The 25748-nt window shown below is 44.7% G+C and overlaps 1 protein-coding gene across 5 annotated transcripts in view; it reads left to right on the top strand.

Annotated features, from left to right (window-relative positions):
* Positions 1–25748, top strand: part of LOC119653720 (mucin-17) — a 238151-nt gene that overhangs the window by 19561 nt on the left and 192842 nt on the right. The window contains exon 1 of one of the 5 annotated variants that reach the window (XM_038058617.1): positions 19355–19880. The exons of 1 other annotated variant lie outside the window; for it this stretch is intronic. The gene's annotated coding sequence lies outside the window, so the exon portion shown is untranslated. Of the gene's footprint in view, positions 1–19354; positions 19881–25748 lie in introns of those variants that run through there. 3 more of the 5 variants (XM_038058621.1, XM_038058625.1, XM_038058626.1) reach the window with 3 other exon arrangements.

Here is a 25748-nt window from a genome sequence, read left to right as displayed (position 1 = left end):
AAAATCCTCCGAAGAATTTTTGGCCCCCTACGTGAGGATGGACGATTCCGTAGCCTACACAATGACGAACCACTTGGTGTAGCTGGTCGCCTCCATATTTAACCAATTAGGCTGTAATTCCTTCGGCTCCTGACGACCTATGATTTTCAAGCCGATGAATTGCACGGACTGTTTCCTTTATACTTGGTGGTGGCAGTATTTGTCCGTCGTCTTAAGTTGGTGGGACCTCCAACTCACCGATGTTCTGGTTGTTCAGTAGTTCATCAAAGTACTCAACCCAACGCTCCTATATGCCCATTCTGTCGGAAATCAGATTTCCCTCTTTGTCTCGGCAGCATGAACATCGAGGTGTGCAAGGTCTCATCCTGCTAACTTGTTGGTAAACCTGGCGCGCCTGATGCGGTTGCTTCCTGTACTTTTCGAAAATCACAGACCTGTTGGTTCTCCCAGGCTTCCTTTTTCCGTCTGTGAAGTCGCTCCTCTACTCGCCGGAGTCTGTGATAAGTCTCTGCGTGTGCCCGCGTTCTTTGAGAATGCAACGTTACTCGGTATGCGGCATTCTTCCATTCCGTTGCTAGCTTACATTCATCGTCAAACCAGCCGTTCCGACTGCTTCTGCGGCTGGGGCTAAGTATGTTTGCGGCCGTATCCATGATAACGTTCTTCAGGTGGTTGTGAAGATTATTTGTTGATGCTTCATCTCCAGGTCCTCTGTTGACTGCGGTTATTGCGGCATCCATTTCCCTCTTATAGGTGTTGTGGAGGGCTGTGTTGTGGATGGCTTCAGTGTTAACTGTCACCTGATTGTCAGAGGGGATTCTGGGTGGTGTTGTTATTCGAGCTCGGAGCACCATGCCAACGAGATAGTGATCCGAGTTTATATTGGCCCCCCTATATGTTCTGACATTCATCAAGGCTGAGAGGTGGCGGCGTTCGATTAACACGTGGTCAATTTGGTTGAAAGTGGGCCCATCTGGAGAGGTTCATGTATGTTTGTGGACCGCTTTCCACGCAAACCAGGTATTTCCAACAACCATTTCGTGTGACCCTGCTAATTGAATAGTCCGCAGTCCGTTATCATTTGTTTTTTCGTGTAAGCTGTGGGAGCCAACGTATCGCCTGAATACGGGCTCCTTCCCTACTTGGCTGTTAAAATCCCCAAGTATGATTTTGATATCATATCTTGGACAGGCTTCGAGGGTTCGTTCTACTGCCTCGTAGAAGGTATCCTTCTCTGATTCTGCAGCCACTTTGTAGGGGCGTGAACGTTAATGAAGCTTATATTAATCGCAGAGTGTATAGTCGTTCGCTTATGTTTTCGAAGCCGATAACAGCAGGTTTCATTTTTTAGCTGACTAAGAAACCTACTCCGAGCATGGATGGAGGATGACCGCTATAATATATGGTTTAGTGACTCTTCTCCGAGAAGCCGGTCCCTGTCCAACGCATCTCCTGTTTTATATTGGAACCGGGTATCGGCTAGCTGCTCAGCAGCTTCATCTCTGTACAGGGAGCGCACGTTCCATGAGAAAATGCGCAAATCGTTTTTCAGCACTAGTCTGACTAACGCATAATTGGACTTAACAATGCTCCTTGACTCTTCAGCTTTTTTGCTCCCTAGATCCTAGATGGAAATTTGGCTCCGCTGGATAACCCAGCTTATATGCTACATTCTTAGTTTTTCATGTTCATTTTGATTTCCAAAAATGTGGCAATTGGTCAATTATCCAGATGAAGTTCCGCTCGAATGCGGGGTGGGGTATTACACTATTTTTAGTATAAAGATTGGCCACTTTTACAACATGACGTCAAAAATATTTTAGTGAGTGGCATTTTAAAGTCGTCGTTTCTGTTGAAAATCTTCGATTAAAATTTCGTAATATCCAAAAAGCGAGATATATTTTCAATTTCTGAATAAGATCGCCAATGTCCAAGGACTTATGGTCGATAGTGTAAAATACATATAGCAAGTGACACCGATGAATAAAAATTAGCACCTCCCATTTGAAGTATAACAAAATCTGGGAGCGATAGACAGAAATAATGAAGCGAGTGGCGCTTGATTGAGAGGTTGTGGTGCATTCAAGTCGGAAAGGAGGCCACCATCACCTCACATCAAAACTAATCATTCTTGCGTTGCCCGCAATTGACAATTGCCACCATTTGAGGCCAGAGTGGTTTCATATGACACACTCGAAAGTAAAAATTGGTTAACGTTTGATTAACCAAAGTAATTGTCCCTGATGACATGACGCTACTAGCCCTCCCTACCACCCCTTCGCTGGTGAGCTGACCTGCCCAGATCTCGGCTTGGGTGCCGAGTTCTCAGGCATTGATTTCGCCACCGCTCCTGTGCTACTATCGCGGCTGTGCTCATGTTTTTGCTGGTCATTTGTTGCTGCTATAATAACGTGACGAATGGCATTGAAACAAATATGCAGGCGATTCGATTGTTTTGCAGCGATAGCAGTAGGAAGGCAAACTGGCCCCCGGCAAGCACAGCAGGCGCTGCAGCAGATGTTAAAAGAAATGACCTTGCGGCCTCATTGGGTGTACAATTTCTCGATTTTTTGAAAGTAAAACAGGCAGGGGGAGGCATAGAAGCAAGTTTTCCATTGCATGTTGTGCTTGCAGGCTCGAGAATTCGGGCTGACATTTAAAAACTAACACGATTCGTCAGGCGCGGGAATTCCGTGTAATCAACAAGGTCACCTGATGAGTGGCTGCTATCGAATCTCCGGTAAACACGGTAGAGGAAGAGCCGGAGTTCACATGTGAAGATAAAGAGGAACCAGAGCAACTGTCAGTGGTTGGGTGCTAGTCTGTAGAGAGGATGAAGGTGGTCCAGAAAAATCAGAGAAGCCATTTCTGCCAAAAACAAGCGAGTCTTCTTTCCAACGACAATGGATATAGAGTTCAGCGAAAAAAGTTGCAAGGTTCGAAATTGGCCTGTCCCCCCAATCGAAACTAGTTTCGTTGCATTGTTTCCATCGCTCTTCTAGAGGAGAAGATTGCCTCCCTACAAAGCATCAACAAACTCGCAGCTTCATAATGAACATTTGCAACAAGAAGTGAAAAGCGCAGCTGGAACTGCAGCAACCGACAGTATCCATAGACACCAACAGCTCTGCTCAGCACGTAGCGACTCCACAAGGTCTTGGAGCTTACTCATCGGAAAGCAATGAACAAAACACCAACTCGGTAATGGGAGGCATAGTGAGCGGGCGAACCGGATAGTGAACAAGTAAGCAAGGAAGCTAAGCCGTTGGTGGTACCTTGACTCAAAACAAGTCACCGTAGCTCACCGTCCCCCGGCTCGGATGGGACCAGCCACATGAGCTTCCCACTGCCGCGAAAGCTACCCCGCTTCCACTCTATGCCCGGAACCATGCTCCCCAATTGGGAAAACAATAAAAAAACCTGGTGACTACGTGAGCCTGTTATGAGTTTGCGCCAAATTTGCAGATGTGTAAGTTGCGGCCGCATTCTATGGTCCCCTTCTCCTCACACTTTTGAATTGAAACTGGCGAAAATCACGACAGTAGCTCTTCGTATCTAGACTTGGATGCAAAGTGGAAAGTATATTGGAAAAGTGTCGAAACGTTCCTGTATGCAAAACTTGAATATCTGAGTTTTCCGGCGTTTTGTCTCTCTCTCTTCGGCTGTAGATACTTTTCGCATGTCGCCAGCTATCGTAGAAGTAACTAAGATTGCGTGTGAAACCGATTGTTTTCCAATGTTCCGTTACGCAGCGTATTTTCCCATCTATCTATAGAGGAACGTGTGTGCTCATCTGAATCTTTATGTACAGCAAAGTCTACTGCTTGGGTGTGTAAATTGCGGGTCTTGACACGACTCCACTCTTGAGCGGTTGTGCTGTGTTTGTATCTTTCAGATACATTCTGCTTTCTGGTAGTGGAGGAGAAAATCAGGTCTTCTACACGCTCTTTTGATGGTAAACAACTTTTGTAGTTTTTTTGTTCCTCACACGTTTGCTGTTCTGACCGAAACATTCAACAATCTTGAGCTGCAAATGAGTGATTTACTTTGCAGGGTTGCCGGTTTGGTGTTTCTGTTGTCGCAGCAATCAGAACTTTGCCCTTCACCTGTGGATTAGGTTTCTAGGTTTGAAGGGGAAATATCTTTGGCGGCCATTCGTTATTTCAAATCTGTGCCTAAGTGGATCGCGAAAAAATATTTGCATTGGTTTGTAATGGTTCTCACAGGGATGATCGATGTGACATTCATTCACCACAAGTATTGATAGTATCAAAGCCTACATTGCGATTCTTAACACATTTTCGCTCGGCCAACCTTTGTCGGTAAATTCAAATGAATAAAGGTCAAATTGTCAAAATATTGTGAGTACGTTGCTACAACTACAATTTCAATTCGATTTCATATTACCAATGATAAACTAACTTTAACACCCTTTTTCAAATTTATTATGACAAGTTCCTCGCCGATTTATTCTACTCTGTGTGCCATTTGTAAGGAGCCGAAATCTATTCGCTCCAAATTTTTAGACTGCGATGGGTACTGTGGTGCGACCTTCCACGCCAAATGTTTGGGTATTCCCTCTGCGTTTATAAATATTCGCGCAAAATTTTCACCGAACGTTACCTATCGTTGTAACGCCTGCCGCGGTACCACGCTATCTGATGCAATTCAGCTGTTGCATCAACACACGGCGACTTTGGCGTCGATTCAACATGCAGTTTCAAAATCGCCGATAATTCTGCCCCACAAGCTGCTGTTTCAACGAGCACCAGCGTAGCCTCGGCTCCTGAGATGCGGCTGACTGGCTCTGCTTATACTTTGCCGGCGACTGCGGTCAGGGGCGAGTGATAGCTTCCTTCAAAGTGACATATCCCCACGACTTCGATGCCATCGTCCAATCTTCCTTTTGGTCACAGGGGTCTTCGTCAAGCCTTATCAGAGGACTAAGCTTCGTGAAAATTTTCGAAATGATTCAACTATACACTCTTTTATCAAAATGTAAGGGGTCTAAGGACCAAGCTGTCAGATTTCAAACTGTCTGCCTTAGCATTCCAACATCATGCCATCTGCATTTCTTAAACCTGGCTGGATGGCATGATTTTAGATTCTGAGCTCCTAGAAGGTTACTCGTGTCTTTCGCTGCGCTTGGCAAGACAACTGACGGAGGAGTCCTAATAGCTGTAAGGTCCTCTCTCCGTGCCGAAATCATCTTTTCCTCCTCCTCCTCGTCCTACGATTCTGTCACTATACGTTTTTTTCCGCCAAATGTACGTCCCTTTATCATATCGTGTGTATATTTTCCCTGCCTAAGCCCGTCTTCTCTGTATGAGGATTTCTTCAACAGATTATCAGAGGTGCTAATCGTTTTGTTTTCCTCACTTCCTTTCATCTCTGTGGCGATCTTCCTGTGCTCTCCTGGCCTTCCCTCCTTCCCTAATAACTCGACCCACCCTTCCCTTCCTCTATCCACTTTCATGCACACCTGTGGCGCCCTCCAGTTTAACCTTTCTAGAAACTACTTAGATCGCACTCTTGACCTTGTCTTCTCTAACCTTCCTGTGCGTTGTCTTTCCCAATCCCTTCATGCTCCGTCTTACGTTGCCCCTGACGCCCATCATCCTGCTCTCGAGTTCGATGGTCAGATATCCCGACTCAACTCTCCTGTCGCTCGCAAGCCTACCAAGGTCAACTTTCGTAAGGCGAACTCCGAAGGTCTGAACTCAGCCCTGGCGTCAATCAACTGGGTCCCCCTCCTCTCTCCATTTACTTGTGACCAAGCACTCAACACTTTCTACACCATTTTATCTGATCTTCTGCCTTGTTACGTTTCCTCCTCTCCTAAGTGCTTACGCTCTTACCCCGTCTGGTTCACCACTCAAGTTCACAAAAACCTACGTCAAAAACAGACTGTGAGGAAGAAGTTCCTGTCTTCTAGAAATTATGTTGACTTAGTTTTTTTTTTTAAATCTCTACGTTCCGTCAAATCCTTAATACGTAAGTCCCAAAACGAATATTTAACCAGTGTGGAAGACTCACTAAAGCGCGGAAACCTGAAACCTTTCTGGTCCCACATTCGCAATTCCCGCTGTCCTGTTCAGTTATCCCCTCCGTCCATTAAATTCTCTGGCTTCTCAGCTAACTCCCCCCAACTATCTTGGGATTTACTGCCGCTACTTTTTGTCAGTCTATGTTCCCCCTCCTTCCTCCGAATCCCTTCCGATAGTAGATGTAGCCTGTCCCGCATCGTCTACCATTCCCCTTCTTACCCCTATCCTTGTCGAGTACCTCATTGGCCAACTTGATGCCAATGTCGAACCTGGCTATCATGATCTTCCAAACCTCTTTTTGCTCAAAACTGGTAAGTCCCGCGCCCTTCCCCCATCTGTTATTTTCAACAAAAGCCTCGAAGAGGATCGTTTTCCCGACTTGTGGAAAAAGGCTCTCATCATCGCCATACATAAAAGTGGCGATCGTCCGGTTGCTGAGAATTGCCGTCCCATTTGCCTCCCCTCTTCCTGTTTCAAAATCCTGGAAAGATATGTCAGCGACTGGTTGTCCACCCACTTTGTCCAACACATAGTGAAAGAGCAACACGGCTTCGTTAAACGTAGGTCCACTGCCTCCAACCTGCTTGACTTTACCAATTTTGTCGCCAAGTGTCTAAATTCACGGCAAGAAGTGCATACCATTTACACTAACTTTGCTAAAGCCTTCGTCACTGTAAATGACACGATACTTCTATCCAAACTCTCGTCTCTAAACGTTCCCATACCATTTGTTTTATGGCTTGCCTCTTACCTTTCCAACAGATCCTGCCGCGTCTCTTTTGACGGCTGTAGTTCCCAATCCTTCTCCTCCTCCTCTGGCGTCCCACAGGGATCTATTCTGGGTCCTTTGTTATTTTTATTTTTTATTAACGACCTCCTCCCCTCCTTACTTGTTTGCTCTATGCAGATGACCTTATCCTGTTTTCCGCTATATCGTCGCCTAATGGACTGTGTTTCCCTTCAATCTAACCTGGACACTCTGGTTCGTCGTTGCTCGACTAATGGTTTAGCGCTAAACATCAGAAAGTGCCACTCTTTTTGCTACTCCCTAAAATCCTCACCCACTTCTTATTCCTACTCTCTTAACGGGCATTCATTATCCTACTTAAATTCCACTCAAGTCCCTCGGAGTCACTTTCGACAATAAGCTTCGCTTTGACACCCATTGCCTCGATATCACCAATCGAGCAGCAAAATTGCCAGGCTTTATACTTTGCTTCTCCTCTGATTTTGACTCCATCCAACCCTCCTTAGCTCTCTTCAATTCCCTCGTGAGGAATACTGTCGAGTATTGCTCCGGGATCTGGTCACCCTCTCGTAACTGTGGTTGTCTTGCCCTTGAAAATGTGCAACGTAAATTCACCCGTTCCCTCTTCTTTAAGAAAAGCTTCCCTCGTGTGGACTACCCCTCCCGCCTTCGCTTTCTGAACCTTCCCTTCCTACAACAGCGAGGATCCTATTTGGATCTATGCACAACTTTTAAACTTTACTCGAGTCTGATGGACTGCTCCGCCGCTAACGACATCGCCTGCCGTCCTGCGTCTTATAACACACGTAGCGCAGACATTGTCAACGTGTCCTTTGCAAAGCTCGAAGTCTACTTTCATTTCCCGATTCCTACGCTTTGCCGAAATTACAACGCAGAACAGCTTGGTCCTGTTAACTTCTCTACTTTAAGTAGTTTTAAACGTAGGATAAGATGTTTGCTTTCTCCTCCTCCTGAGGACAATATATGTTCCCTACAGGGTGAGATAAAGCAACCCTCAAGCTAAAATTCATCATTGTGGCTTTTCAATTTTTCCACCATTGCATCTGAAAGGTGCGCACCGACCATCAGAAGACTAGGGAAGCATCATACGTTCTGAGGTTATTGCAATCCTACGCCCAGCCACCGAGTACAGAAAAGGCTTCCTTCGCACTTTTGAATCACCCGTAACGGAATTCCGCCATCGGAACAGTGCAATGTTCGAGATGGTTGAGACAACAACTATGAGATCTCGTTGTTGTATCACATATTTGTGATTATGTATAGGGCGTTGTACAGTGGACTTACAAAAGCATAAATGTTGAAACTACCACTTTTCTTTTAGAAAAAAATGCCACGACGGACTAAAATATCATTGGAAACACGAGGGAAAGGAAAATTAATAATCATCAAAGTGGTTTGCACGAGGCCCTGAAAAACTACTGTATTCCTTCGATGGTTGAAGTGTATCGATCACAAGAGGTATCAGTTACTCCTATAATTGGCAACGATTTTAGCATGTCGCTAACTTTTAGGTGTTTTAGTTCATCGTTTCGATATTCGCTTAGTATTTTCCTACTGTGCAGCAAGCCGAACATTGTCCCAGGAATTGAATTACAAGAGTGTCCTCATAGAACATGCTCAACATACTCTTCTTTAGTTTAGAGTGTAGTAATTTGCTAGTATACCCACTATGATCCCAACCGTTTTCTTGGTTATGTTTAAATTATTTTGAGAACATTTTGGTTCAGATGTTCCCCTTGACGGTTCCACAGGGTGAAGCGCCACGGACAGATAGATTATGAAATTGACGTCTTCCAGTTCAAATTCATCCAATTGAAAGAAGAAAAATCCCGGATCATGGTCATGTAGCGAGCTGAATTGATCGGCATGGTTTGGTCTTCCTCAGAAAAATAAGTACCGATGATTCGATTTCTTGAAAGAGCACACCATACCGTAACTCTGTCGGAGTGCAGAGGCTTCTGGTGGAGCTCGTTTAATACACTTCAATAGCGCATGTTTTGTTTATTGACACATATACTGAGATGGAAATATGCCTCGCCCGAAAAGAAAATGACGGCGTGCTGCGGAAGCGCAACAAGCATGCCAAGAATGATTGATTGCCTCCGTATTGAACGCCGGCGAGACTGTTCAATGGCGGCCCGAATCCTCAATGTTTTCTGAGGTAGTGACGATGTTCTGATGCACCTTCCTGATTGACGACACATATCCGGCAGTTTTGGGTACATTCAACCACGAAACGATTCGATTTTAACCAGGAGCACGACAGTGGGGGGCAATATTAAACCGCAAACGAAAGACATGCTGTGCGCAGATGATTGAATGCATGTTTTCAGAATAGGCTTTCACACAAAACGTGCGCTATTGCACAGGCCACTCCATGCTAACGATCGAGCGGGGCCACAATAAACCTCGCAACCTCCTCTGTTGAATGGTTCTTCTCTCCACTACCCACATGTGCTACAAGAGGAACCCACCCTGTATTTCTGGTAGGTTCGCAGAGTGTAGTTCCCTCGAATATTTTTTCTTCTTTTTGGGTGTCATGGTATGAGACCCTTTCCAATTGGCTAGGAGGATTTTAGTCTTGTTCCTCTGGGCCCTTATTTTACAGGGGTGTTCAGTTTATTAAGGCATTCCCATATCAGTTCGGGAGTTTACTCGGTGGAATTTGATCGCCTTGATACCTGCCTGGCTGTCAGAAGTTAGTTGAGAAACTCATGAGAAGTTGATAGTCCACCCCAACACCCCAATCACATGCCTAGCAACCGGGGAAATCCTGTGAAACAGCTGTACATCCGATGGTATTATATATTAAAATATTCCAACGTTTCAATAACAAAAAGACAGTTGCCGTTGTTCCAATGGAGATAGTAGGAGCTTTTATCAATACTCCATGTCTGTGACATCGGCCGCCAGAAGGCACGCTGTAGGAAGTACTATATGTAGGTTACTACGATCGCTGCTGAATGACAGGCTGGCTCAAGCGCATTTATGTAGAGACTGCTGTACGCACATGCCCGCAAGGGGAGTCCTATCACCAGTCAATCCTGCAGTCCTGTTGTAAACGTTCTACTGATCTTGCTCAACTGGGCAGAGTGTTATGTACAGGTACACACTGATGACATCAGTATTTTTACCATGGGAAAATTCCTGCAAGCCCCCTCAGAGCTTGTTTAGGGAGCTTTGCGTTTAGTGGAGGGCTTATGATAACCTGCAACGAAACAAGTGAGCAGGACGATACGACCCGCTTTTTCGCAGTAGAGGTATAAAATCTGATGAATAGCAAACCTTGAAAAGGATTTCACTGGATTGATCTAGTTCACCTCCTGAGCCTTATAAATACGATTAGATTATCCGTTTGCAGACTTTGGTAGGGCAGAATATAAACCAGTAAGCTGCAATATGTGGCCACAAAACCCGATCCATCCAGGCTGTGGACAATCTTGGAGTGTGTTCTATAAAGTAGAATTGGTATCATTGGGTACCTTCTCTAGTTCGTTGTCCAGCATGTTGCCTATCCAGAAGGTCGGGGTGTCCGTTATTTATTTTGCAGATATGGGCATTCTACATTTCTAAATGTGATGCGTTGTTATTTTGTATCTATTGCATTGCATACTATACCTGGGATCGCTAACAGGCCAGCTTCAGCTGACTTTGGTGTTTGGTATGCGCAAACGGCATTGATATAAGGTTGCCCAGGAACTTCTCTACTATTTTCAGTATAAAGGATGCCCTGTATGCCCTGCTGCTGGCTTCTGTGACTGTTCAATGTTCTCACCGAATTTCTTAAAACTATCCCGCTTTGCTTTCCAGATCGCGCCATTACATGCTCCCGGTGGCCTCCTCAAATCGTTATCAAACCTCCAGTCGGGAAGTTTGAATATACACTTTAAACTGGGTTTTACGATGATGCAAGCCCTTGGCTTTCGTAAGAGTTATCCCAAATTCTTTACATGCGTGTTCCTTGCGAGCCGCGGATCCGCTCCCGCTGTACCCAGTGCTCTTCAGACGGCACTATTGCAGTGTCAATCTTGTAAATTGCCTTTGCAATCGATACAGATTTTTGCATAGTGAAGGTTTGGGGACGGTGGACAATTTCATTGCTGGTCGTTCATTCGATTAAAATTTTGGGGATTTCTTCGTATGTCAGAATATCTTCCTCATACTCCTTAATTGTGATTTAAACAATCCCGTTGCGTGTGGAGGCCCATACTTTGGGCAATCGTGAAGTTTTGGAGCCCTTCTACTTTTGCCATGCCAATATTTTCCATCTATATCATTCCACATTCAAGGCCCTTGTTATATTCAATGGAATCCAAATAATTCTTATATCGGTTATTCGTGTTTCACCCAGAGTTAATTTTCTTTATTTTGTGTACCCCGATAATTGGTAATCCTGTTATTTCGTACCAAATCGTCAGTTCCTTGACCATACGAGTTATCGGGACTTTACTGTAAAAATGAAACGAACGGACACATAACCTGCTCGGTGGATTAGATCCTCCAATATCGAGCATCATACCAGTTAATGCGGCCATTATTTTTCCTGCTCTCTGCTCGTAATATCACATCAAGGTTCATGACATTTAGTTGCAACTCACCATATGTTTCTTGGCGTAAAACGTACGGGTTTAATGCATTTGCCACCTAGTGCGGCTTCAGCTTTATGCTTTGCTAGCACCTCCAGTCCATTTGAGTCACTACGATGGCGTCGCGCAGCCAATAAGTGTAATCTTGGGAAACTTCACACTGACTGACTGACTGACTAATCTGACGCTCCAAAATAAGAGGCCCAGAATAGATCCCTGAAATACTGTGCCAGTTATTTCATATTCAACTGGGCGTACTTGTGTGTCGAATTGAGAGTTGAGTGGATTTGAAGGTGTTCTTTACATCAATGATAAAAGCGCCTTATGTTTATTGCAACCATCCCACCTTACGCTTCTGGTTGCTATGCTATGCTATCGACCGTTCAACAAAAAACATAATCCTGTACTGTTGCTTCGACATACTTCTCAAACAATCTGTTGCATATAATTCCGCCTAGCGGTTCCCAAGATGTCCAGTAAACATTTAAGGCGGTATTAAGATAACCCTCCAGGTGGCTGAACTTCCTTTGAACGCAGTGTGACTAACTGCCTTTTCCATTGTCTTGGGGAAATATCCTCTTCGAAGCGAGCACTTAACAGGGAAAATAAAAGAATTCCGCTTTGCTGGAGTTTGCTCTCTGTCTAGCAAAGGATCACTTCTTCCACCGTAGACGGTATTTATTTCCTATTGTACCTTGCGTGCCTCTTGTTCCTTTCGATACCAGGCCTCATTTCGCCTGCGGGACCTCGGGTGGAGAGAAGTGTTCTATTACCCGATTTGAAAGGACCGCAACTCATCCCCACTTTATTACTATTCATGCGTTTTCCTACTGCGGCGTTCTGCCTACCAATTTGTCCATCTGACTTTAAGGTGTGGTTCCTCGTTATCAAGTACAGTCATGTGGCACATGCTTCGCTATTGGTTGCATTGAGACCTTTCAAGTATGTGTCACATGATGATGACGATTTTTTCTAGTTTATAAATTCAATTAAAGTGTAGCTATATTTTTGGGACTAATTTATTATTTTTCTTTCAGGTATGGACGATATTTGCAAATTGCTTAATAACTATAAAGAATAAGAAATATTTGAGGCATTAATTAAAAGTGAGTAAATTTTCATCTTACTATAGATTTTGTATGTGCTATTTTTTTTTAAAGAATTGTAGTGTTGATTTTGTAATATTTAAAAAAAAACAAGATCCTCCCTCTACTTTGATCATTCTGAAGAGCCCCTCTCCCTCAACTGTTCTAACGTGTAGATACCCTATAATGAAGACAACAATATGTTGTAGGTTGTCTACCTGAAATATGTATCTATCGACTCGACGCGCCACTATTACCAGCATAAGGGGACTAGCGTCGTATCCGACGAATCATTCGAGTCAGATAATAAAATAAGATGTCCTGTGCATTCGACCACCATTTTTCCATCGTTCTCATCGTTGTGGGCACCATTTCAGCAATAAATTGAATTGGTCATTCCGTGCCGATCAAATTAACTAGGTCGGTCATAGATGTGCGGCACCTCATCGATCAGAATGTCAACTCACATGATTCCATCACCTGTTCCGCATAGCCCAAGATGGATCAAAAGACACAACCCTTAGGGCGGTCCTTCTATAAACCACATTCATCCTTTAGCTCTTCTATGCAGTATGCAGTGCCAAAACTGGCGCTGTGCAAGTAGTATTTTTTTTTTTCTTTTTTGTGGACGGAAGTGAAAATCTTAGAAGGACGTTGCTACAACCTGGCGCAACACCCCTGACTCACTAAACCACCCCCACTTCTCTGCCCATATCCCCGCGGAACCACTGTGAAGTATTTCTTCGCAAGGAGGGTTTAGGTTCTCACCAGCACAACTAAGTCGTGCTTTCCGGGCTGGATCAAGTTCCTGCAGCTTTTCTTGTATTGCAGTTATTGTTGCGCTTAACGCACTCGAGTTTCCTTCCGACCTCCTCCAGGAAATTTTGGGGTCCGATAATCGTTTAACTTCCCTTTTTCAATCGCGAATCTCAGACAATGAAATATAACATGCTCCGGGTCCTAGGGTGTAGGGGCGCATTCAGGACTCATCCAATCCGAAACGAAGCAAGTACTTCCTGTATCCACCGTGTTCCGCAAAGAGCTGTGTTAGGTGGTAATTCAACTCTCCATGCCTCCCTCGACCTATCTCTCTATACACGGGATCAGTGTATGAGTCCAGCATCCTTTTTCGAAATTATACCCCCAATTATGCCATATCCTGTACAGCTCTTCCGTAGTGACTGTCTGAAAGCCCGCAGTCACTTTGGTCGGATTTGACCTCCTTCTCCGATGAATACAGTGTGCCTCATTTACTAAAAGATCCAATGAAATCATCCCCGCGATGGCACACACTGCCTGACCGGATACTGTCCTATATGCACTTGCACTGTCTCAACGTGATTGGTCGGTATGCCGAACTTACCCTTTCCTGGTTCACTGTGTTATCCAATGCGCACGCCCAGGCAGGAGCAAACATTTTACCATCCCGATAAGCAGGCGGGGACTAGATTTTGGCCCTCCAACATTAAGCATCATTCTTGCTAGAAATCACACCTTCGAAATTGGTCAGATCGATCAATGAAGCTTGTATATGACCTTAAAAGTTGTCCGCACAAGAAATACTTGAAGTATCTCTTCGAAGAAGTCGGCTCTTTAAAGTATCAGACCCACCATCCAATATGAATTTTCTCTAACACTAGAAACTTGTAGGATGCCTCTGGTAACAGTGGAATCGTCACCCTCAGTGAGCCAAGTTATCCGATCTTTAGACGTCCTGCCGTTTGACGTGCTCTACTAAGGCTGTGCATATTTCTGCCTTAAAAGTGATCTCACCTAGGTTCTTGCATTAGAAGGATATTTTAATCTTGGGAGCACTGAGCACGACCCTCTCCCAAGGAAATTTTGTACTTTAGTACGGGGCTTTCGCTCTTGCCGGACCTTTTTCATCTCGAAACCCATTCTTTAAGATGGAAACCGGTTTTGCCTTGCCCATTATTGAGGTAATAATAGCCTCAGCGCTAATCCTCAGCTTTCCTTTTTGTCCCCTTTTTGGCTCTATATTAGCAGCCCCCATTCAATTTTCTCTTCTCCTTTTATGGACTGCCTGTTCCCTCTGGATAGGCTGAGGGCGTCGCATTCTGTATAGCTATAGCATTCTGTATAGCTATAGCTAATATAGAGCCAAAAAGGGGACAAAAAGGAAAGCTGCAGCCCTATGAACTGAGGCTTAATATTACACTCGAAAGTCTTTCCTATTTGTCGTAAGAGGCGACTAAAAGGGATAGAAGTTTGTTGACTAGCAACCTGGAAATTTAAACTTTGTGCTACCGAATCGTCAACGCCTCGGATAAGAAATGACTTCATGATTACGACCTTTGGCTATCGAAAATGGACTATGATTTGGAATGTACACACGCTCCTCGACAACGGAACCGAGGGTGCTCAGAATGTCTTTCTTGAACTTGAGCGGAAACTCCAACGATATAAGTAGGACATTCTGGATCAAAGCGATGTAAGATGATGGGACTCTGGAAATTACTCCTCTCCGTCTTATCACACTAACAGTAATCGGCTTTTCCACTCTGAAACGCCGGGTAGTAGCAGACGTAAAACTGGTGGCGGGTTGTTTCTGACGGCTATCGCAAGGCGCGCTCTCTTAGCCTGGGAACCGGCTTCTGACTGATTTCTGACAGCAAGATTCCAGTCCAGGTTAAGGAGTATCACAATTGCATAGTGCTATGCATCAAACGGAAACTTCCCATATAGTGGAGAAGAATACTTTCTACCAGTAATTAAACACAATTAAGCAATCGATTTGAATTGGCTCTGACAGCGCCTTGCTCGGATATGTAGTGAGGAAACACAGCCTTGACAATCATAACGATCATCGTGGAAGATTTGTGGATTTCTGCAGCTTCCATCACCTCGTCGTTAGTGGCATAGTACAGAGCCTGCCATAAGGTCAGTTGGGTTTCAACCGACCGACATCATAGCAGCAATCAGATCGACCACTTCGCGATCAGCAGCAGTTTTAGGAGTTCTCTCCTGGATGTGCGAATTAAGAGAGACGCTAACATCGATGTTCGCTTACTTTCGCTTGTGTGTTGCGTCCATCACTTCTCGCAGGGTTGACCGACCGTTTGTATAATCCAGCTGTTGTCCCACAGTGAGAGAGCTATTTTGCTGATCGAACGGCAGATATACTGAGTAACCCTCTTGAGAATATCGCAGCAGCACATTTCGGAGAAACTAATACCTATTATCAGAGCGACATATGATGGTGCAAAATGTCACGTATTGCAGCGAGGTATAATCTCAGAGGATTTTGAGGTCCAAAATGGAGTCCGCCAGTGTTGCTTCCTGTCATCGATATTATTTCCTCTTGCTAAGTTCTTCATGCTGCCTTCTTCATCTTTCCTTAAACATCTCGACTACGCTTATGACACCTATTTACTCTCTCACCGGGTCATGGACCTTTGTCAAATGGCTTTGGATTTGGAAAGAGAGACAAGCACAGTTGAACTGAAGATATATAATATACGAAAAAGGCCAACGTTCTCAGTCTGACGGATCATCGCAATCTTCCTATCTGCATTAATGTGCAGAGCATCGAAAGCGTCGATCAATTTGTATATACAGGACGCGTTGTTTCTGCTGACAATGACACCGAACTGGATGTTGCCCGATGCATTAAAAGTGCTAGATCCGATTTTGCATCCTTGTCTAAAATCTGAAAATGCAATTATCTCAATACTAAGATCAAGTTGAGATTGTTCTTTCCGTGTTGCAGTTTGGAAGTAGCACATGGAAAGTGAACCCCACTATTACTCAAAAGCTCCACACTTTCGTCAAAACCTGTCTACGTCGTATCATTGGAATACGCTGGCCTGATACTATCACAAGAAGAACTGGGTCGTCCCACAGGCCTGGCACTTGTACGCATTGTGATCGGAAGGTGGAAGTGGCAGTGAATAGGTTTTCACACTCAGGAGGGGCGACAATTGCATTGCGAACTACGCATGCAATGGAAGAAGGAGTACATTGTGACAGCAGGTGTGGCTCAAGGTTCTGTATTGGGACCACTGCTGTGGAACATAATGTACGATGAAGTGCTTGGCCTACGCGTGCTGGAGGAAGCAACGCTGATTAGTTTTGCGAACTCCCTTGCGGTAGTTGTAATTGCAGAGCATTCCGAGGATGTGGAGCTTTATGCAAATAAAGCCATTCATGCCATCAAGTAATGATTACGAATGGCCAAGCTAGACCTGGCAGACGAAAAGACGGGGGCGGTCCTCATTGGCAACCGCAGGAAGAACAACACGGTTAATATCCGGGTTGGTAATCGTGATGTCTCAAAATCAATTGTCAAGTATCTGGGGGTGATGATCGATGCCAAGCTGAGTTTCAAAGGACACTTGGATGACGCGCGGGAGAAGGCAACAAATGTTAGCTCATCCCTTGCAAGGATGATGCCTAACGTGGGAGGGCCGAAGTATAGTCACAGGCTCCTCATCGCAGGAATGGTGAAGTCGATCCTGTTATACGCGGACCCTGTCTGGGCGGGAGCGTTGAACCACGCTATAAACCGGAGGAAGATAAGTTCAGCATACCGGCCAATTGCGCTAAGTGTGTGCAGCGCATTTAGGACGGCGTTGACGGAGGCAGTGTGTGTCATCGCGGGAATGATCCCTATAGATCTTCTAGCGAGCGAGGCACACTGGCTCTACGAAAAACAGAAGGCAAATCCAGCTGAGGTGAATGCGGATTTCTGAAAAGCCATCAGGAGGGAATTGTGTGGCAAGTGGCAGCAACGGTGGGATAACTCCGACAAGGGCCGGTGGAACCATACATTGATCCCGTGTATCGAGAAATAGTTCGACGGAAAGCACGGAGAATTGAATTACCACCTGGCACAGTTCCTTATGGGACACGGTGGCTATAGGAAGTACTTGCATCGCTTCGAGTTGGACGAGACTCTCAACTGTCCTGAGTGCGGTGCTACACCCGGGGACCCGGAGCACGTTATCTTCCATTGTCCAAGATTTCTGCAGCAGAAAAGGAGGTTGAGCAGCATCTTAGGGGCGGATATCGAGCCTCCAACCTGGTGGAAGAGATGCTGAAGTCGGAGCCAAGCTGGATGAATGAGGTAGTAGTCGTGGTGCAGACAAAACTCCTGGAGTTGGATCGAACTCGGAAGGCGGCGCGACATGAACGTGCTGATGTAGCGAGCCAGAGCCTCCCCGCGAAGTAATACTTCACAGTGGTCCCGCGGGGAGGGGTGGTTTTAGTGGGTGCGAATCCCACACACTGCTGCAACCTGGCGCAGCAGCGTCTATTGTGATATGATCCACATCCATGGAGGTAGCGACAGCCGTTACATTATTTAAGACCGCTGTGTACTTGAGAGTAGCCTTCCCCTCCAATGTTCTTCACTCGTCTTTGGGGTGAGGTTTTTACTCTCCCCGTTGTTAGTTGGTCCGAGGCTTCTTCGTTGTTTTTCTCCCAATAAAGATGGACCGTGTGACATAGATTTCACTCCCTTTTGTGTGGCTATGTGGTTCGATGAAATCGTTCTTCTTTGGCGGTTAGAGCCATTGCTTTCCACGGTACTATTCTCTCTTTCAATATTAATTCTACTACTTCTGGCTTTCTTCTTTGGGTGGGCTTCGCCAGTTCAGGAGAGGCTCGGGTGTCATCAAGGTAATATTTATTACAAAGTTTAAATTGTGAGAGTTGGTAAGCGCGGTATATAGTCGCTTATCCTGAGAATGGCGCCTGCAGCTTTCCCTCAGTGTCTTCTTTGTTGTTGTTCAGATTGGCGAGTTCAAACCGCCAGCAGAGTTCTGCTGCTTCAGGCTACGCTTATCTCGTAGGATTATTCTTCATCAACCCTGGAACAAGTTTACTCGGAGGTGATGTTAGATATGATGATAAAAGATGATCCTCATTCTCAGCAGCTAGCAGCGTCACACATGCAGGCAAAATGGTTCTGCTTTGGCTAATCTGATGTGGATCTGAATTTCTTGGTTTGTTTTTTTATGATTAACTTCATTAGGTTTACTTTTAAACGGGATTCCTGCCACGATCCTTTTTGCTTATCTCTGCTAGTCGACCACTAAGCTCTTGGTGCGACAATTACACTTCAGGTTTGGGTCTGATTCTTGCTAAACCCCAGGTTCCTTCCTGGTTTCGCAAAAAAAATTTCTTATTAGCCTCCCCCGTTCCATCGTGTCAAGTATTCGTTTTGGGGTTTCATAGACGTTCATTCACCGAGAGAGACCCGATAGATCAAGCCTCAATGGCAGTCAAAAGCATGAAATCTCAGGCTCCTACGACGTCAAGTTGGGTTCACCCACTCGGACAATTTACCCTTTGTGGTGGAGGAAACCGCGATTGAATATTATTTCATTGCGATGGCTAACGTGGAATAATGAGGATGACAACACCGCACTTGTGCTCTGGCGACGGGGGAGCGTGCAAAACCGCGCAGGTGACCTATGTATGTCACAAAGACCTCACCACACGCTGCCCGCTCCCATCCACGGTAATTTTGCATCGCTTGCACACGTGAGCATGACAAAGTTAAGCATGGCGTGGAGCCGAGTGGAGACTGCAATCGAGAGAGCGAGTGAATCCCAATTACCCGGCGTTCCGGTCATTTACTGGAGCCCTGGGAGAGCACGTTGCAGGGCCGAAAGAGATTAGAGAGCGCAGACCCTCTCGCATGGTACAGAGCCAGTAGCCTGCCCCGCCGGGGCTGGGGTTCCACGAGTGGTTTCGACGCACACCGCGCTCCTCGCCGAGTGTGCCCGAAGGTGACGGCATGCGGTATACATGGGGCCGCTCTCCCGAGCCGTGGCAGCGTGACTCGAACGTTGTTTTGATACACTGAGCCCCCGAATCGGCCCCGAGAACAACTGACGGCGACGATACCGCCGACGACGTCGAGCTGCAGGTTCCGACTCGGCAGAGAAGACATTTCGTCGGAAAACTACAGACTGTCCGCGGCCCCAACGGAGCGTCCCCACAAGTCTCCACACTTTAGCGCGAAGCGGCCACCAGCAGTGGAGAAGTCGGACTTTGTGTGAATTCTAGGCCCAGCCAGCAACCTGCGGAGCGGCCAGTTCGCGAGTTGGACACAGCAGAAGCGAAACGAAGGCGTCGGAGCGAGCCCGCAGCCCAGCTCCGCTTCCCACGACTCACGCTGCCTCCTCGGCCAAGTTTTTTCGGTTCCAAGCAAGTGACTCGAGTGCAGCCGCAGCTCCCGTACTCGGCAAGGTGTCAGTGGTTTTATTTTTACGCCGTGCCGTCGACGTCGCCCCCGGGCCGCTCGCCGTGTCGGCCGTGTTGTGTGCACCAGCGACTCGCAGAAAATTCCATTATTCCGAGCAGTGCGACGAGACCCCGAGTGTGTTGTTCAGTGTCACTCCGCCGGGAATCCTCCTCAGGAACTGTAAGTGTTGCGTTCGTTCTTTGTCCTTTGGCGTTTGCAGGTGGCGAAGCGCAGGGTCAGCGGCTTGCACTTCCTGAAAATACGTGACCGATTACCGCCACCCTGGCCGGGCGAAGGAGTTCTTTGTGCAAAAATACAGATTTAAATCGGATCGGAAAAAGCCCCACACACACACATTGCAGCGTGTGGTGGTGTTTGCTCGCACCGAATTGCTCTGAGTTGGCTCTCTTCTGCGTGAGAATGGGCTATTTTGGAGTACAATTGTACCGCGGCGCTATCTTACGAGTTCTTGTATATTTTTGAAAACAAATCCTGTTAAGTGGGCATGAAATTGCAGAAAAGTTGGGGCGGGGGTAGTTGCAGTTACTGAAAGGTCTCCTCGTTTCTGGGGAGCTAATTCCTGGAATAGCATGAAAACTGTAAATAGATTTTGGGATAACAATGCTCCGAAGAATCATCTACTTTTGGTCTGCTTCTCTGACTAGTTTGAAAGCCGAATTGTCATATTTTTATATAAACTTCTATATCCTTATATGCAATCAGCTACAAAGGTTCAAAATAACTTGAATTTTAACCCGCTTCGAACAGAATTCCAAATTAAAATTCTTTCTGGCTTCAGGCACAATACTTTCTGGGAATCACTAATGATTTTATAGGTTTATAAAAAGGTTTCGAATTTGCACTGAAATGCTCCTTTTGATCATCGAAACTACCAGTTGATCAGCTCATCTACTTTTTAGGGTAATGAAATGACACAAATTCGCAATATCTTCGTCCCCACCGACTATGATTCTTCATCATAAGAATTAAGATGATATCCTAGCCTTGCTCTGATTTTAAAATTAAGTATTCCGGTGAGGCGCTACTACTGTCAATTCAACGGTCCTTTTAAACCAAGCTTTGTCCAGCATCTGTACTCCATTCGTGGGGTATAGCCTTCACCTGACAATGGTAACGCCATGTACTACCTTACGCCTTCCTTTTTCATGAAGTTGGCTAGAACGTCCTATCACTGCTTGTCACTGGTACGTTACACATGCCATCTTTTTTTTTTGGCGGCAGGTGATTTCCGTAAAACCTCATCTAAGGGACAAATGATGAGAACATTTCGATGCTTCTTCACGCTTAACCCATCTTTTCCTCCTCTTCTTTCCTTACAAATGCGTTACTTAACGTATCTCTCCGCCCATCCTCTGTCTTAGCCTATCTCTCTGTACGTGGAATTTTTCGATAGATTATCGGAAACTCGAGTTCTAGTTTTCCCCTTTCTCTCCTTTATTGTTTGTGTTGAGTTTAATTTCTCTATACTCAGCTGGTCCAACGTTCCAGGTTCTGCGTTTCCCACTAACTCTTTACTGTTCTTCACTTGAACATTACCAGAAATCAATTAATTCGCGCTTTTGAACTTGCCCTGAGGGTTTCTTTACCAATCTCCTGCTCTCTGCTCCTTCTTATGCCAATGGTGGTGCTCATAATTCTGCATTTGAGTTTGACATGCCACAAAGCCCTCAACTCATTCTATATCCATCTATCTAAACTACTTCCTTGTTACGTCCACTTTCCTTCAAATTCTTGCACTCTTGCTCCATCACTCCATAATAACCTTCATTTGAAACTCCCAGCAAGAAAAGAATATGTTCTTCGGAAGCTATTTTAGCTCATTGAATAACTCTGCGAACTGCAGTAAGTCAATGATAATTGACTCCAGAAAGGAATATCTGGACAGGGTCGAGACCGCATTAATATGCGAAAACTTCAAGCCCTTCTGATTTGACATTCACAACAGCTGCAACCCAGTCCAGCTTTTTCCACTTTCAAGTTGGTAAGGTCCTTTGCTCTCGCCTCAATGATCGTGTGATTTACTCTGAAATTTTTTTCCTCAGTGTGTAACTTTTGTTTTCCTTTCCTCCCTCGAACGTGTGCAGCCTACCCCACATTTATTACAATATCCCCTTTCCGTAGTCAAGTATCCCACTAACCATCTTGACACTAATGTTGGATCCGGTTCCGATTGTTTTCCTAACCCCTTTTTGGTAAAAAAAAGTCATACGTTTCCCTCTATCTCTACATAATTTTAAACAAAAGCTTCGAAGTTTGGCATTTTAAGGTTTTGTGTAAACACAAAACCTTATTAAAATCGGTTTACTGTCTGTTTGTCTGTCCGTCACACGCATTCTTCTCGGAGACGGTTATAGCGATTGACACCAAATTTTGTAGAAAGGTGGGAACTGTGAACGCTCATGTATATAGTGAGTTACATCCTTTTACGACAAATTTAGGGAGGGAGGGGTTCCCATACATGCCAAAGGGGGATGTACACTTTTTTTTCTTCAAATATAGTCATGTGGGGTATCAAATTAAAGGTATCAATTAGTACTTTTCGAAGGCGGTCTTAGTTTTGACTTTTGTTGAAAAGGTGGGGAGTGCGGGGGGTCGAAAGTAATCATTTTTTTAACGAACCCATGCTCAGAAACTACTCAACTGAAAAATCTGAAAAAAGTCATGGGGCTGCCACTATATGGTGCTTAGGCTCCGAAATACACTCCATACCGATACCTGTTCAAATAAAGTTAATAATAGTATATTACTATAATTTTCAGTAATTGACAGCAAAACCCACCTTAAGTTCACCCTAAAATCACAAAATTTTGCAACAATGCAGGCTACAGTATGGAGCATGATCCTGGCAAATTTGGTGAAAATCGCACTATTGCTAACAAAGTTCCACTAGGTCAAAACTGTCACTCCTCTGCAAATTCAACACTATGAATGTCAATATCACTTGAAAGTGGCTATTTTCACATAATATATGCATAGTTTACGTGCAACATGCTAATGGGACAAATGCATACTCAAATCTCTTTATAAAAGAAATACACAAAACCTTTCATACCTGAAGCGTCTAGCTTCCAGTTTCCCGACTTGTTATAGTCTGTGGAAAGAGACTCATTATACACAAAAGGACAGGTTGTAATTTCATTGAGAAATATTGTCCAATTTGGGGCCCCTCCTGTTTAAGGATTCTTGAGAGTTATTTCATGCATGACAGCCACCTTACAGATAAACTTCGGTCTAGTGCTACCAACCTACTAGACTTTATCAACTTTGTAGCTAAATGTCTGATTTTCGGCAGTAAATGCACGTTATACGCACCGACTTCTCTAAGTCATGTCTTAATTACTCGATTCTCCTGTCGAAATTCACTTAACTTAGCATTCCTCTGTCACTTATTACATGGTTCGTCTCTTACTTCTCAAGCTGGTTCTGAAGTTTCTTTTGCGGGCTCATATCCCGTTTATTTTCCGATTTCCCTGGTATACCAGAGGGGTCTGTCTGTCATTCTGAGTCCACTACTATTTTTTTCCTTTATTAGAGACCGTCCCTCTCTCTTCATTTGCGATAAGCGCGTTTTCTCTGTAGCTTCCCCATGAGGCAGAATTTAGACGCTCTGGCCCACCGGTGCGTTTTTTTAGTGCACATTCACTAAATTGCTAGGAAATGCTATTCAGACTTTATTCGCTTAAATCCTCGCCCATTCTGTTTTCCTACTCTTCTAGTAAACACCCTTTATCATATCAGAGCTAAGCCAAGAGCTTAGGGTAGCTTTTGGTGATAAACATCACTTTGACAATCACTTCCTTGATGTCACCAATCGGGCCATCAGAAGGTCTGGTTTCGTACTGTGCACTTCTTCTGACTTTGTACAATTTTTCTTAATACTGGATTGTCTTCCCTTCAAAAAGTTCGAAGTGAATTCATCTGATCTTTCTTCTTTAAGAACTTCTATGTGGACATACCCATTCTTTTAAGCTTCCTTTGCTAAAACTTTCAATTTTCCTTGATAATTGCACCCTTCACACCTACGCTTCTATTGGCATCATCTACCGCATCGAGTGGTATATGTAGTACGCGCAACGCAAAAATTGTTGGTGCTGTTTTTCGCGGAGCTTAACTTCTAATCTCAGGTTCGGAGACTATCTAGTTTTATGATACGCTATAGCTTGGTCCATTGGACTCCTCCTCCTACTATAGTTTTAAATCTATAGGTTAAATTTTTTACTATCTCCCCCACCTGGGGTGATATTTTAGTTGGATTGACCTGGGACAGAGGCGTCTAATTTCTGTCAAGGAAGGATGGAAATTTAGAAAATTTCACCAGAAATACAAAATGCAGTATCAGGTGAAGTTATAATCCGTCCTGAATTTTCATCAGGATCAAGCGTAGAAGGATCCGAGTTGGCAAGCAAACGATACGTGATTCGTTTACGGCTTATCAACCTGAACTCCCCTTTTCAGTTTGTTGTACAATTTTGACTACATTTGATCGAGGATTAATTTTTTTCGGCGAGAATATTTAATTATGATAATTGTCACAGATTTTTGGCTGGTTTGCCCGTTTTGATACCATCATTCCCAAGATCCTGACGGAGTAGATGATAATAGGATAAGGATCGAAATTCACTGGATTTCGAGATCCAATCCGTGGAGATCACAAAACTCAAACACTACCGAACCTTACAGTTGAAAAATTTCCAAGAGGTTACTAAATGACCTTATCATATTGTGCGTTTCCTGGTTCTAGTTAGTTTATAAGGTGTGGACTTTACAGGTATGGCTCCCTATTGTTCTGTGGCTTATGCAGACCGCCGTGATCATGTAAGCGTTCATGCGTTTCCGGCTTATACGCTCATATGTCGCGATTTCTCCGCTTAGTTAGGGTAGAAGTCTGTAACACTCAAGTAGGGCGAATAGATATCACTCTTCACATTAGCCAACAAGTGGCAGACTGTATTCATCGAAGGACTACTAAAAGTCGAACTTTGCATAGCTAGTTCAGCAGTTAGTTCATTTACTTCTATATTCGTATATGCGGAGGCGCAGAGGAGAGGACTTTGGGCAAATCGCCTAAATTGTTGATTCCCTGCTCCAGTTTACGAGTTTGGAAAATTTAATCGCTGGCTTTGATTGCAGATTAACTATTAGCCGCTGGGGCAACGGGTAACTCGTCAACCAACGACAAATTTCCCATATCGCCAATATCTCCGCCTGGAATACATTAGTCAATTCTAGAAGATTATAATAATAATCGTTGGCGCAACAATCCAATTGAATCAAGGCCTTGAAGTGTGTTAGAGCACTTCATTTAAGACCGTAATGGTACACTACAGGACAGCCGGTACGAGGTAATGCGGTCGGCATTCCGCTCGCTTGAGATTATTACCCTGATTTGACTCAGGTACTCATTCACAGCTGAGTCGACTGGTATTCAACGTTAACTCACGATACAAATATCACTGTCACCAGTGAGATTTGAACTGCGACCTCCCGTAAAATAGCTCTAACTATCAATTATCCGGACACAAAATTCTAGAAAATTACGATCCCGATATGTTGTTTTTCTGAAAATTCCCGCTCTAATATCGCAACCCAATTTGTATCCGTCAGTGGGACATACATTTCTAGCACATCGCCGGGCTTTCACTAGCTCATGGTTGGCAATATAATTTGTCCCGTTCAAAAGCGAGGTCGAATCGTCATGATCGGTTGCGCCGTTTTGTTTTATCAAAAGCCTGATCTGGATGCCATCGCGAGTCTTTCAAATCTTTATGCAGCATATGAATTCACCGTTGTTTCGACCGGGTTTTTGGCCGCTTACCATCGATTTCGATGTTCAGACCAATCTTAACGAGTGAGTTCTCGTTAGCGCAATTCTTCCAGGATCGGTGCGGATATCCTCATTTCGGATATGATTGTCGGTACTGAAGTAGTTCCACTTCCAGATTTTGGTCTAACAGTAGAAGCGGCATCAAATTCGGTGGTGGCGTTGGTAGAAACAATGCTACCTTGATTTTCAAAGTGTTAGATCCC

This window comes from Hermetia illucens, chromosome 4, assembly GCF_905115235.1.
Source record: "Hermetia illucens chromosome 4, iHerIll2.2.curated.20191125, whole genome shotgun sequence".
Taxonomy (NCBI): Eukaryota; Metazoa; Arthropoda; class Insecta; order Diptera; family Stratiomyidae; genus Hermetia; species Hermetia illucens.
The sequence above is the reverse complement of the archived record's forward strand: the minus strand, read 5'-3'. Positions and strand labels throughout refer to the sequence as shown.